At 33.1% G+C, this 15,428-nt stretch overlaps 1 non-coding gene across 1 annotated transcript; it reads right to left on the bottom strand.

Moving 5' to 3' along the window:
- Positions 1-369: 369 nt before the first annotated feature.
- LOC123281494 (small nucleolar RNA SNORD22) lies at positions 370-495 on the bottom strand. Its single transcript, XR_006521040.2, has one exon. It is a non-coding gene; the product is annotated as a small nucleolar RNA SNORD22 (small nucleolar RNA).
- Positions 496-15,428: the final 14,933 nt, after the last annotated feature.

The raw sequence follows: 15,428 nt of genomic DNA on the forward strand, positions 1-15,428 counted from the left end.
AAATAGTATCACAGGTACTTGGATATCATAAAATGATGAGATAAACTAGGCAAACATACTGTGTGTAGGTAGTTGGGGTGGAGAGAGGGAATAAAGAGATAGAATAATAATACCACACTGTACTCCTTCAATATGTCCTTTTCTTTTTTTGAAGGTTAAAATAAAACTTTATTTAAATGGCTGAAATGATTGTATGCTAATTTGAACAGCTGGCTTGCACAAGAAATGACTTGACCCTTTCTTTTGACTTCTTCTAAGAGTTAGATTCCAATCAATGTGCTTTGTTCTTTCTTCAGATCTGGAAAAAAATATAACTGATTTTTCAACAAGTGATTATTTTTCTCTTTCCTGTGTTCAGAAATCCTTATGTTCCCTTAGACATTTCCTTTTAGAACAAACTTTCCTCCTGTCTCCCAGCCAGTCCCAGTGGGCTCACCTTTACAGGCTCTGGGACCAGGACAAGAGGTAAGACTTGTGACTATTTCTTCTCTGGGACTTCAATATGTTCTTAATATCTAGACATAAGCTGGACTCTATTACTATGCACATACACATATATGTATACATAGAGACATATATATATATATATATATATACAAATTAAAGTCATTTTAATAAAGAGTTAATTTTCAGTAAAAAAATAAAAATAAGTATTTGAGTTATTACCATACTTCACATTTATCACTAATTGTCATAAAGATCCATCTCTCAGGGCTTCTTTGTCAACAGTCTGAAACAGCACAGTATGTATCTGGTGACAGCTACTGGGATTTCAATCATAAGGCTTGGAAGAAACAAATTCCATTATAATCCAGTCTGACGTCAACCCTGGCAAATATAGCAATAGCCTATGATAATCAGGACTGATTTACCCAATTGCAGAAGTAAAACCTCTACAAATATAATGTGTACAGAACATGATTTCACATCTTTGTCTTCACATTAAATGTATCCACAAAGCCTTGAAGTATGCTGAGCTATATTCGAGTTGGAGCATTTCCTGTTGTTTTTCTCTTGATAAACAACAAAGATTTTAACTATTTCCTCTCAATAACTCTCTTTTTCAAAATCCTAAACACATTTACAACTGTTTCTCAGCTTTCTTCCGCTGTACATCCTAGATTTGTTTGCCATCCACATATATATATATATATATAACACACATATATATATATATATGTATAACAGCACCCACACACATACACATAAACACACATACATACTCACAATTCAAAGTACTGGAGGTGGAGTAGGATATGGATTTATAATTTTTGGATCTTCTATATTTATTCCCTCTTGTTAACTCATTAGTAGAAACCTAATCATAACTCCAATGCAAATTTTTATTTATGAAAGTCAATGTTTATATAAGCTTGTTAGGAATATATCACATTTATTCACTCCCTAATTTAAGGAGACTATTTAACTCATATACTCATACTTGACTGAATTTATTTGATCTCTTGTAAAATTGTTTCACTTGACCACAATGTAGCATTATAATGTTGAAATAAATTAAAGCATGTCATTATACATGATTCCTAATTCCTCTCTTAAAATGGTGATCCACTAGGCATATGGATCAAACCTTCTTCAAATGTTCCATTAAAATATACATAAAGATGCACAACATGACATAACCAGTGTCAGCTAATAATAGCTAAGATTAATTGAGTGTTCAGTACTCTGCTAAGAACTTACATAATTTTCTAGTATAGAAATTCACAGTTCTGTGAGAGAGACAATGAATAAACTTCAGGTCTTCAAGTCTACGTATTAACCCAAAGTCATATAACAAATATATTCAGAGCCAAATCGAGAATCCAAGTCTCTCTAATTCTAAATTTTGTGTTCTTTGCTATACCACAGTGCCTTGCTGAAGAGGTTAGCAAAGACTTTACATAATATTTCTTTTTAATTGATGGCGGGGAGTAAGGAGCACATTCTTGAATTAAGCATTAACGTTCTTAACTTTTCTGCTTTATTAATTCCCATCTTCTAAACCTAATTAAACAAAATTTTCACTTTATTGGCAACAAAAATTGGTAGCTATGATCCAAAGATACTGCCATGTGAACACAGTCTTGATTGTAGACAGAAAACACAGCAACATTTGTATTTTATTCCCAAACCCCAACCTTCAAGCAGGGGAACAGCAAACAGGAAGTACAGTGGGGCAATTTGTTTTTGGGACATGTGTGTGTTTTGTTTTGTTTTGTTTTGTTTTGTGTATGTATGTGAAGAAGATCAACCCTGAGCTAATATCTGTTGCCAATCTTCCTCTTTTTTCTTGAGGAAGACTGTTGCTGCGCTAACATCTGTGCCAATCTGCCTCTATTTTGTATGTGGGACACCATCATAGCATGGCTTGATCAGCAGTGTATAGACCTGCAACTGGGATCCAAACCTACGAACCCCAGGCCACTGAAGAGGAGCATGAGAACTTAACCACTATGCCACCAGGCTGGCCCTTGTGTGTGTTTTTTAACACTAGTGTCTAATCTATTCAAAGAAAAACTCTATCTAACTCCTTAGTTAAGTCAGATAACCTGACAGAGCAGGTAAATACAAACCTTCCCCTAAAACACTTGTATTACATAGAAAGCTGTTAGCTGTCAGGTTTCAAGAAAAGTGCAGGCCCATCCAAATGATTTTGAGGTTTTGTTCTAAGAAGGAGGAAGTAGCTAGCATTGCTGAGAAAAGGAGCAATATTAAGGGCTTTCAGCCACCTTATATATGCACCAAGTGACAACTCTAGATAGAGTCAGAAGAGCACCACCTTTACAAAGACCTTCTAATAGAATCGGGAAAAAAAATGTGTCTGGGTAATTTCTTAAGAAAAAGATGCAAATAGGAGTGATTTCTCTGAAATAATAGCAGATAGTCAAAGTAAAAGAAAAAGGTGGCAGAGGTAAACATTAATGTAGAGATGACAGAGAAAAGAAAGAAACTGAAGCCGAAAAATAATTACTTCCATTGAGCGGTAGGATAGAACTGTTATTGACTGAAGAAAATAAAATAAAATTTTCTTTGGTTTCTTGTGGAGAACAAATATCAGAAATTTGAAATAGGGAGGAAATAGGTAAGTTGGAGAGACAAAGGATGAATCTGATGGGGAGACGGAGAAGAGAAAGAAGAGGGAGACAGAGAGAACAGATAGTGAGGAAGGGAAGAGAGAATAAAGATGCAATTGATCAAAATTGTTTACCAAACTTTAGACGAACTTAATGAAAACACCATAATTAGATGTAGCAGGGTGTATATAATTCAAAGTTTCAAAAAAAAAAGAGATAGTAGCCTATAATCATTCTGGCATTACTAAAATAATTTGTGCTCCCATTATGCTTTCTGGGGTGGAAAAGAGTTGAAGGTACAGTTAGCTCTCTGGGAACCGTCACTGTCTGCAGAGGATCTTATCAATGAGGCAGTTTTAACCAATGGGACAAACACTATTCTTTAAGAAATTAATGAAATCCAGAACTCAAGAAGGAAATTTCGTAGTGTAAAGTATAGTGCCTGTTATGATCATGACTTAAAATAAAAGACAGAGGCAAAAAATCATTTTTGGAGAATATATATGTTAAAATCTTTTCAATCTTAAACTAATTCCATAAAACTGGATTACACTTATAAGAGTAGGATTGGGAAGAGTGAAGATTATTGGTGAACTAAGGTTCAACATTTTCTTGCTTCAAATAAAAATAATCAGAGTGTGTTTACTCCTTGGCACTCGTAGACAATTTTTATTTAAGTAATAATTTTATTAAATTAAACTAACCAAGAAGGAGGAATAGCATACAACAATGACATATGACTACAATTGTGAAAAGAAAATAAATATATAGCATTAAAGAAATAAAAGAAAATGATAGCATTGAACTAAAAAATGTCAATTATGACAGTGAATTCAAATGAGCTAAGTTCTCCTGTTTAGAAGACACAAATTCTAAAACTTGGTTAAGAAAATGTAGCTGTCAGTGAGAAATAGAACAAGAAAAAGGAGCAAATGAAATTAGAACTCAAGGGGTAAAAAAGCCAATAAATAAAATAATAAAGAAAGCAGATATAGATATATTTTTAGACTAAATAGAATTCAACTCCAAAGTATTTAATAGAGGAAAAGGATTACTTTATGTTTATTAAGGCAAACATGACTGATAAAGACTGAAATAAAATATCTTTGTATAAAATACATGCATATATAGTTTAAAATAATCTCATAGATATTCAAAAAAGTTTGAAGCAATAAATTCCACTAGGAAATTTTCATATGTGATGTTATATTTTTTATAACATGTAATTGTTTTATACATAGGAAGATTAAGGTGGATACACAAATGAATCAAAATAAAACTGCCCTGAAAATCTGTAAGATGTTAAAATGATTAGTCATCTTCAAAAAATTCAGAGGACAACGGAAAGTAAATTAGAAAGTAAGAGCTTTATTTCCTCTCTCTTCCATTCCTAAAACCAAATATAACCACATTAATCTTTAAGAAATTAATAAAAATGCAGAACTCAGGAAGGAAATAGTAATAATATTATTATTAATATTGTTACTTATTATTATATTGCTAATATTATTACTTATTATAATGAGCTATTATATTAAGATATTAAGATATTAAGCTTAAGCTCATTCTATTAACATGTTAAAATTTTAACATTTATTTATGCATGGATTTATTTATTTACTTTAGCCTTTTAAAAAAGTGGATCTCAGAGTAGGTTTTTATCTCACTATTTTCTTTTTCAATTTCTAGTAATTAAAATTTTTTCTGATTCTTTTAAATAACTACATTATGATTTTAAAATTAGCTTAATGCTCAGAAATTGTCCATCCTTCCTAGAACGTTCTCTCTCAGTTCCCTCTCTTTATAAAGTTACTTATATTCTCACCAAGTAGCAGAACTTTCTTCCACAATTTCACTAAGGGACTTTTAAATCTCTGCGTGAATACACCGTTCTTCCTTTTCAGTAATGAGCCCTGTGTCTCCTTGATTGCAGAGAAGACCTGGCTCTGTTTTGCTTTCATTTGTTTTACGCTAAATATCTTTTTGTTCCAATCTCATCATTTCCAGAGGGAAGGAAAAAGTTCAATTCAGGAAATCTTATGGCATGTGTCATTATGTCAGTCTAAAGATTATTCTGCAAACAAACAAACAAAATGACTTAGCATTCACGGGGCATTGAAATTCTCCTTCCCAGCACCGCAGCCAGTGATAAAAATTGAGTTTCACCCCACGGACCTGAAAAATAGCTACTCTCAAAAAGCTGAAATTCAGCATTAAAATATAGGGGTTGTCATGGTAGCTACAATAGGGGACACTCTTAGCACTTCACTCCTGTGTCATTAGGCTTTAAGAGTCTTTCTTCATGTGGATTCTGTTTCAAACACTCTAAGATGTCACATAATTGTATGCAGCTAAAGATACATCTGAGATTTATTGAAAATACAAGAGGAGAGATGATAGTTCTCTAAGAAACATTAGGTTCTCTGAAGAAATCTTTGTAATTAGAGATGGATATGATAATATGATGATTTTTTAATTTCGCTGACAGGGTATATTACTCTAGTTTGTATGTTCTGTCACAGAGTTTGTTAGTTTAGTTGTCTAATGCTGAATATGAAAATATATCCTGTAAGAAATATTTTTTTTTCTCTCTGAAACAATACCTATTAATTCAAACTGAAACATCTGGATAAATGCGTGGTAGGCCATACAAACAAACAAAAAATGTGAAAAGGAAAGATTAGCCCAGGAAAATAGTAGAAGCTGTTGGGGGAGGGATTTCAATAAATACTAGGCACAAGCAAGATGTTAAAAAGTGATTTCTGATCTCTTACCCTTTGTTGACAGAAAATAAATAGACTGTAGAAAGAACCAATTAATTTCTTTTTTTCTTTTTCTCTAATGATCCAGACCTGCTTGGGAAATAGAGCATGATTGGGACAGGATGTTAAAATTCTTGCTACCTTTAGGTGAATTCTCACTATATGCATGCCAGATTTTGGTTTAGCAATCTCAAAGCAAATTAGCCCCATAAATTCCACCATGGCTAAAATTCCAATATAACAAAATATAGAAAGTGTCTAGAACAGAGGTTGTCATGTGCCCTTCGTATTTTAGTAATTTTTCACAGCATCCCTAAGCCAAAATGCTTAACCATTCTATTTATTAAGTAGTTAAGTACAAAAGCTTAACAGTAGTAGTTTATGGGTGTCCAAAGATGCCATTGTCTCCCTTGAAAATTAAGCATAGCCCATAATGTTGCTTGAATTCAGTACAGCACACCAGAATGCCAGTTTGGGAATCACAGGACTAAAGTAATTTTGCTCATGAATGCTTATTTAAAATTTATTTGAAAATAAATCAAGTTTTTGAATTCTTATAGCAATTTTTATAATAATTATACTTATAGAGTAGTTCCTACAAGTCTTTTCTTTATTTATCATAAGCAGGCTAAAAAGCTGAAGATAGTTTGCACTTCTTTTTACTTCTTTCAGGTATTGCCATTTATTCAAATGTACATTATCAAATAATTCACACATGCCTCACACAATAACAGTATGCCTATCCTACAGGGCATGTTTTTCCATAGCCTTCTCTCCTGAACGTGCAGAGCTCCAACAGACTTCTCTCGATTTGAGCTTTATCAAAGAAAGTGATCATTGAAGAAATCCATAGAATTAAGCAAACGTTTTCTTTTCTTGCAGTAAACACTTAAATGTTTATATTACAGGCAATGGGAATTAAGCTGCACAAGCACAGCTGGCATTGCAATCTCTTCTCTAACAATGTGAGTTTTACCTTCAACCTGGGCTCAAGCTCAATACCAATATTTTCTTCATTTTAAAAACTCAGACATAGCTGAGATCCATGCCAATGTAAAAATCATGAAATGCAATGTATGGATAGTGATTATGCAATATCTAATGTCATCAGTGCCCAAGTGGTACTAATGTCTGTGTCTTTACATACTGCACATATTTACCATGATATGCAAATGATGTGAAATGCTAGATGGGGGCGTGGAGAAGTACAGATATGTTCATATACTGTCAAGAATATCACTGACAGTCACTGAACTTTAATGATTTGAAATGATAAGTGATTGAAACGTTGGTAGAGGCATTGAGATAAATAGATGACTGGACAAATATACATATAGATAGACAGACAGGGTAGAGCATAGTATACTTTCCACAGCAGAGTGTATGAAGAAATGCCAGTAGGTAATGGTATGTGAGAGTGACTTGTCAAATCGTAACCCTGCCTGATATTAGCTCTGTGATCTTTGGCAATTTATTCAACTTACCTGCCTCGCAATATCCTCCTGTATAAAGTGGAGATAATAATATACTTAACTCTTAGGATTATTGCAAAGATTAATAAACCTTTAATTAGCAAAGATATGTAAAGAATTCAACTAGTAAGTGCTACAGAATCATTAGTTATTACTATTATTATTTTTTTTTAATTATTATTAGAAAATTTAAGAAATCCTGTACAAAACGCCAAAGATATAGAATTGAACAGTGCACTTACCCTAATTTTAGAAAATAAATCAAATAATAGGTTTATTCATTTATATTTAGTATATATAAAATTTTAAAAATGTTTCATATTTTATTTTGCATCTTGACGGTTTGAGTAGAATTTGTCTGCCACAAAATGTTTGGCCACAAACGATGTTTTTGCCCTAATGAAGAAATGTTCAATGACAGATCTTAGCATTTAATTCACTGAAGATCTATTGTAAATTAGTTTCTAACATATTAAATCACATTCTCCCAAATTTTTACTTGCTTTTCAAAGTTCCAAGTGTAAGAGATTATGGAAGATTACCAGAATATGAAAAATTGTTTTAAGTAATTATATAAGCAATGAAATTTCAATAAACAGAATGATCAGAAAATAGAGTTTTCTAATATTGATTGACTTTTTTTAACATCTGCCATGTGCCAGAAACTCTTTGAAGTTATGTGCACCGACCCAATCTTCAGAAAAAGTACAGAAGTCTGGTTATTGCTCCGCTTACATATAAGGAGAAAAATACATAGATTTAGTGGTAGGTTTAAGACTTGCATCCAGGCTGTCTAGAGATTTTTTTCTTTACAACAATACTATAATATAAAGATTAAACAATGAAATAAAACAAGCATCGTATGTTACAGATCAAAGTGAAAACCTGAAATATAAATTCTTTCCGTTTCCTGAAGTATATATAAAATATCGAGCTTGACTTTGTGTTAGTAACGGTGAAGATTCTGCCCTGAAAAGTTCGCTTTCTTTTAACTTATGTTCTTAAAAATGAATGTAGAAAAAGCATAGCAATCTTTTTCTGTATCCTAAGAAACTAGATAACTTAGTGTGGGAACTTTAAAATATTCTTCACTTTTTTCTGTTTTTATAAGTATTACAATAATATTAAAAGAATATAGAAAATGGTAAAAACAGTTAATTGGAAAATAATTGGTGTACAATAAACTGCACATATTTAAAGTGACGAATGTGATGTGTTTTGACAAATGTATATAACCATGAAACTATCACACCAATCAAGATAATTAACATATCCATCACTTCCTCCCCAACTCTTCAGATCTCATGCAAACATTAATTAATATGTTTTCTGTGTCTACGAAATTAGTTTGCATTTTCTAGACCTTGTGGCTGAGAATGTGGTCTGTCTTGGTGAATGTTCCATGTGAACTTGAGAAGATTGTGTATCTCGCTGCTGTTGAACGAAATAGTCTACAGATACCAATTATATCCAGTTGATTGACGATGTTTTGAGTTCAATTATGTTCTTACTAATTTCTGCCTGCTGGATTTGTCTATTTCTTAAAGAGGGGTGATGAAGTCTCCAACTATGATAGTGGATTCATCTAATTCTCCTTGCAGTTGTATTAGTTTTTACCTCATGAAGTTTGATGCTCTGTCGTTAAGCACATACTTGTTAATGATTGTTATGTCTTCTTGGAACCCTTTATCATTATGTAATTTCCTTCTTTATCCATGATAACTTTCCTTGCTTTGAAGTCTGCTCTGCCTGAAATTAACATAGCTACTCTTGCTTTCTTTTGATTAGGGTTTAGATGGTATATTTTCTCCATCCATTTACTTTTACTCTGTATGTGCCTTAATATTTAAAGTGGGTTTCTTGTAGACAACATGCAGTTGGGTCATGTTTTTTGATCCATTCTGATCATCTCTGTGTTTTAATTGAAGCATTTAGAGTATTGATGTTCAAAGTGATTATTGATATAGTTGGATTAACATCTACCATATATGTTTCTGTTTTCTATTTGTTGCCTTTGTTCTGATTTTTATCTTCCTCTCTTTTTCTGCCTTTTGTGGTTTCAACTGAGCATTTTATATGATTCTGTTTTCTCTCCTTCCTTAGAATATTGGTCATATTTCTTTTTTAACTTCTTTTAGTGGTTGTCCTAGATTTTTCAATTTACATTACAACTAATCCAAGTCTACTTTCAACTAATATTATATCACTTCATAGGTAGCGTATCTTAGAATACCAAAATAATACTAATTCTTCCCTTCCAATCAATGTATCATTGCTGTTATTTATTTCACTTATATATAAGGCTACAGGAGCATATATGCACATACATAAGACATATACATAAGCATAAATAATCAAATACAATGTTGATATTATTTTGAACAAACTGCCACCTGTGAAATCAATGAGGAATAAGAAAAATAAAAGTTCTTATTTTACCTTCTCTATTCCTTCTTTGATGCTCTTCTTTTCTTTATGTAGACCTGAGATTCTGACTTGTTTCATTTTCCTTCTCTCTGAAGAACTACTTGCAATACTTCCTGCAAGGCAGGTTTACTGCCAACAAATTCCCTCAATTTTTGTTTGTATGAGAAAGTCTTTATTTTTCCTTCACTTTTGAAGGATAATTTTGCAAGGTATAGAATTCCGGTAAGTGTTTTTTTTTCCTCAACCCTTTAAATATTTTACTCCACTCTCTTTTTGCTTTACATAGATTCTGAGGAAAAGTCAGATATAATTCTTCTCTTTGTTCCTCTCCAGATAGATAGGTGCTTTTCTCCTCCAACTTTCAGCAATTTTCTTTATATTTGATATTCCACAGTTTGAAAATGACATGCCGTGGTGTGGTTTTATCTGGCATTTATCCTGCTTGGTGTTCTCTGAGCTCCCTGGATCTGTGGTTTGGTGTTTGATATTAATTTGGGGAAATTATCAGTCCTTATTGTTTCAAATATTTCTTCTGTTCCTTTCTCTCTTTCTTCTCCATCTGGTATTCCCACTATGAACGTGTTACACCTTTTGTGCTTGTCCCAAAGTCCTTAGATATTGTGTTCTGTTTTTTCTTTTGTCTTCATTCCCTTTCTTTTCAGTTTTCAAAGTTTCTATTGATATCTCCTCCAGTTCAGAGATTCTTTTCTCATCTATGTCCATCTACTGGTAAGCCCCTAAAGGCAGTCTTCATTTCTGTTAGTGTTTTTGATTTTTAGCATTTGCTTTTGGCTCTTTCTTAGGATTTCCACCCCTTTGCTTACACTGTCCATATGCTCTTGTGTGCTCTCTACTTATCCATTAGAGCCCTTAGCATCTTAATCGTAGTTGTTTTAAGTTCCAGGTCAGCTAATAACATTCCTGCCACATCTGTTTCTGATGCTTGCCCTGTCTCTTCAAATTGTGTTTTTTGCCTTTTAGTATGCCTTGTAATGTTTTCTTTGATACCTGGACATGCCTTACTGGATAAAAAGAACTGATGTAAATAGGCCTTTAGTAATGTGGTGGTGAGGTACAGGAGGAGGAGAGGCATTCTACAGTTCTCTGATTAGGTGTCAGCCTTTAAGTGAGTCTATGGCTCTGGACTGTGAACTGCACAAGAGTTTCCTCATTTTTTTCTCCTTCCTTAGGTGGGACAAGATGGCTGCAAGGTGGGTGGAGTTGCATGTTTCCCTTCTCCGCTGTGGAAGACTGGAACTTACTGGATTTTAGTATCTTCCTTTTTCCATGTCACTTAGGCTCTGATAATACCCCAGAAGGTTAGGCTCTGGTTAACTAGTTTCTCCTGAGGGCAGGCCTTGTTAAGAAGAACAGAGTGTTCCAGTGTATTGCAAAAAGGTTCCTTTTCCCCTCTTCCTGTCAGAAGCATGAGAGGGTTATTTCTCTGATATTTCCTGTGGGAACCTGGTCAAACTCCTTTGGGTACATCTCACCATATTATGGGTGCCACCACCGAGAATGGATCCCCCTGTAGTTTTTAACTCTTAGGCTTGTCCATACTAAGCCTCCAGCAGTTCTTGGATCTCTTTAACTTTATTTTTCTTTTTTAAAAAAATTATTTTGGCTATTCTAGAAAATTTGCCTTTTCATATGAATTTTAGAAGCAGTTTGTCAATTTCTTAAAAAAAAACCTGTTGGTATTTTGATTGGAATTGTGTTGAATCTAAACATTCATTTGAGGATAACTTTGTAGCTATATTCATGAGGGATATTAATCTGTAGTTTTCTTTTCTTTTATATCTTTGCCTATTTTTGGCACATGGAATTCCTGGCCTCAAAGAATGAATTGAAAAGTTTTCTCCCTTCTTCAATTTATTGGAAAGTTTGAGTAGAATAAATGTTTTTATTTCTTAAATATTTGGTAGAATTCACCCTTGAAGCCACCTACCACTAGAGTTTTCCTTGTGAAGAGATTAATTACAAACTCAATGGCTTTAATAGACATAGGGCTATTCGATTTATCTATTTATTTTCTAATGGAATTTGGTATATTTGTCTTTTTAGTGAATTTGTGTATTTCATCTAAGCTGTCAAACTTATATGAATAAAGTTGTCTATATTTTTATTTTATCATCTTTTTAGTACAGTGTCTGTAATATCTATAGTTTGCTACCTCTCATTTTTGATATTGGTGATTTCTGCCCATTTTAATTTTAACCTATCAGTGTAGAGTTTTATCCATTTTATCAATTTTCTTTAAAAAGGTGTAAATTGAGATTATGGATTTTGCACCTTTCTTTCTATTCTTTCTATTACAAGTGGTTAGTACTATATTTTCTTTAAAGTACTGCTTTGGCTGCATCCCATAGATTCCAATATGTTGCTTTTCATTTTCATTAAACTCAAAAAAGACTTTCTAATTTCCCTTTTTACTTCTTATTTTTCTATTTGTAACTATTTGGTTTCCGTGCATTTGGGGGGTTTTGAGACATCTTTCTGTTATTGATTTTCAATTTAATTACGTGTGGTCAAAGAACATACTTTTCATGACTTGAATCACTGTAAATTTGTAGAGATTTTTTTTTTTTGCCCACAGTATGGTTTATCTTAGTAAGAGCTCTACATGCACTTGAAAAGAACCTGTTGTTAGTTTCAATGTTCAATGAATGTTAATTAGGTCAAATTAAGTAGTTCTGTTCAAGTCTGTTCTAACTGTGATGCTCCATCATTTTATAGAAAGTTACATTACAACCTCCAACTAGAATTGTAGATTTGTCTTTTCCCCCTTGCAGTTCTAGCAGATTTTGCTTCTTGTATTTCGAAGCTCTATTAGTAGGTGAATGAATATTTAGCACGAATAATGTTCTCTTAATGAATTGACCAGTCTGTTAATATAAAATGAGGTTCTATATTCCTGTTGATATTCTTTGCCCTGAAATATATATGTCTGTATCAATAAATCAGTATTATTGAAGTAAAGAGACACAGCCAAGTTTTCCTCTGCTTCTGTAGCAACATTATTTTCCTCTCTTTCCCCTAAACAAAGTTTGAAGGCATTGTGACATTGGAAAACAAAGATTAATTGTACCAATCACAGACAGAATAAGAAATTGTATGAGACTCTTTGCCATACATGAGGCTAGGATGGGAATTAGACCTTGTGATGGCTGGAGGGCTGCAAGTCGCTGCAATCTGAAATTAGTTATGATCCAAAAATGTGCATGCAGTAAAGTATTGGCAAGAACACCAAAGTCCTCTTTCTTTCCTTCCTGCGTATTTCACTAATTTTAAAAAGAAATTAAATACTTACTTACTGTTCACATAGCTCTATACTCAGGTGCATAGATATGTTTATTTAAAAAATTAACTTTATGTTTTCCAAAGATTCTAAAAATAATGTCTTTTATTTTTATCATGATAGAGTCATGATAAAGATTTCCTTGAAATCTGAAAATTATTTGATTCTGTGTTTAATAACAGTACCTGCCTAAACTTAGCTATACTGTGAAGAAGAACCCTGGTCTGGCAATTAGAATACTTTCATTGTAATTTTGATTTGGCTGTTAACTGGACCACTACTGTGTGATTGTGAGCACTTATTCAACTTCTCCAGGCATGGTTTTTCTAATAGGTAAAATTAGATATTGAGCTGAGTGATTTTTAGGGTCTCTTCTCATTCATGCTTTCCATAGTTACCTGGTTGTTTGACCCAAAGCATCTTTTTTTACTTAATACCGTTTCCATAAAAATTTGGGAACATACCAAATACAAGGTAGAATTGAAATGTATTATTTATTTTTGATTCTACAAGGAAAAAATCCTACTTTGTGAAAGATATTCTCTTTTTATGAAAAGCTGTTTAATCAATACTTAACAATGTACTTCAGTGTCTGTAACTGGATCTTTGGCTGAATATAAGCAATTCTTCTCTATTCAATCTAGACTCGAGGAGAATGGGCAGTAATAATCTATACTCCAGTAATGGGCAGGTGTAATATTGACAGGTAGTGTAAAATTTTGTATCTGGAAAATTGTCCCCCAGATGTTTCACTGTATCAGTATCTGAAGCTGGAAAACTGAAATGCCTAATCATAAAAAACTCCTGTGTAAATGTCTAAGTTGCTAAGCCACAAAAATGTCAATGTATGCGTTCTGTTTCTATTTTATAACTGACCCAAGAAACAACTCATTTGTATGTTAGCATTTAGGACTTAGGACATAGTGCTTTTCCTACCATTTTTAAAGTAAAGTAGCAACAACATTTGTTTGTTTGGGAAAGTCTTTTTTAAAAATTATTATTACAGTGGTAAAAAAACACATAGCATTAAATTTACCATCTTAACCATTTTTAAGTGTACAAGTCAATGGTGTTAAGTATACTTACATTGTTCATACTGTTGTGCAACCAACAGATCTCTTGAACTTCAATATGTTTCTTCTATTAACAAATGTAGAACTAAGTGTACTCTTTTTCTTCAATGCAACACCTTCCAGAGAGAGCACATATATATTCCTCATACAATTTTCATGCTTATCTCTATTAGAACACATCAATACATTGTAAAATCATGTTGCACAGCTTGGTTCACACCTCTGCAATTTTCCCTTAGGCCAGGTATGCAGTTTCATTCTATCTCTTCCAGGCACATAGAGAAAATATTACCAGGGCAGATCGTGAAGTCGCATGTGTTCACGCGGGCAAAGGTCATTGTGAAGGATGTGGGAGGAGTCACTCTGCTTCAGCAACATAGTAGGCAGAAAGAGTTGACCAAGAACGCTTTAGAAGTGTAGTCAATAGATGGAGGAGCAATATACATATATTTTTTTATTGTGTTGAATGAGAAGAGATTTTATCGCTGGTAGTTGATCATTGCTACCTACAAATGAAACATTCAGATCTTAGGGGGCATCATCTACTTCCTAGTTGGTACTTCAGAAATAAAAGTGATCTAGAGTCAGATGACCTGTTAGTGAATAACAACTTTACCACTATCTCTGTGATCCTCAGTAATTTACTTACTCACAGTTTGCTTCAGTTTCTTCAATGAAAAAAGATTTCAATTCCTTTTAAGAGATTTCTAGTTATATTTAGTGAGTTGAAGTGTAAGTGCAATATTCTAAAATACATCCTGTGTCCTCTTGCTTTCTGCCTTCTTCCCTGTACCTGAGCATTCTCTATCTGTCTATGATTTATACTTTTAGATTCAATTGAGGACCTTGCTGAGAATATGTACCCTCTCTGAATAAAGTGGATTCAAGTCAAGAGCAGCGAGAAAAACCCAACGCCCACAGGAGATGACCTCTCCCTCCTTAAGTTAGTGTCATTCTCTATGACATGGTCCGTCTTTGTGTTGGACTAAAAATTCACATCACTGGGATACTGACATTTCTATATTATTTAAAATGCCTAGAGACATTCAGAAAGTTTCAATTCTGAAAATTTATTCCCATATAGGTCTTTTCCTAAAACACTAAATCTTTTGCCAAGTTCATGACATTTCAACCAAGAAAAAATTCTCTGCATAAAATTCTTTTCTTTTGAGATTAATCTTGAAATTCACAAAGACTAAAGATTCATAGTTCAGTTTTGAAATAATATTTTATGGTTATAAATGACAAAACTCTTTCCCCCTAGGACTTTGAGGTCTTTTGTTAAGAGTAGCCCACGAATCTTTGGAAATATTTTGTCTGAT

Source organism: Equus asinus, chromosome 27, assembly GCF_041296235.1.
Source record: "Equus asinus isolate D_3611 breed Donkey chromosome 27, EquAss-T2T_v2, whole genome shotgun sequence".
Lineage (NCBI taxonomy): Eukaryota > Metazoa > Chordata > Mammalia > Perissodactyla > Equidae > Equus > Equus asinus.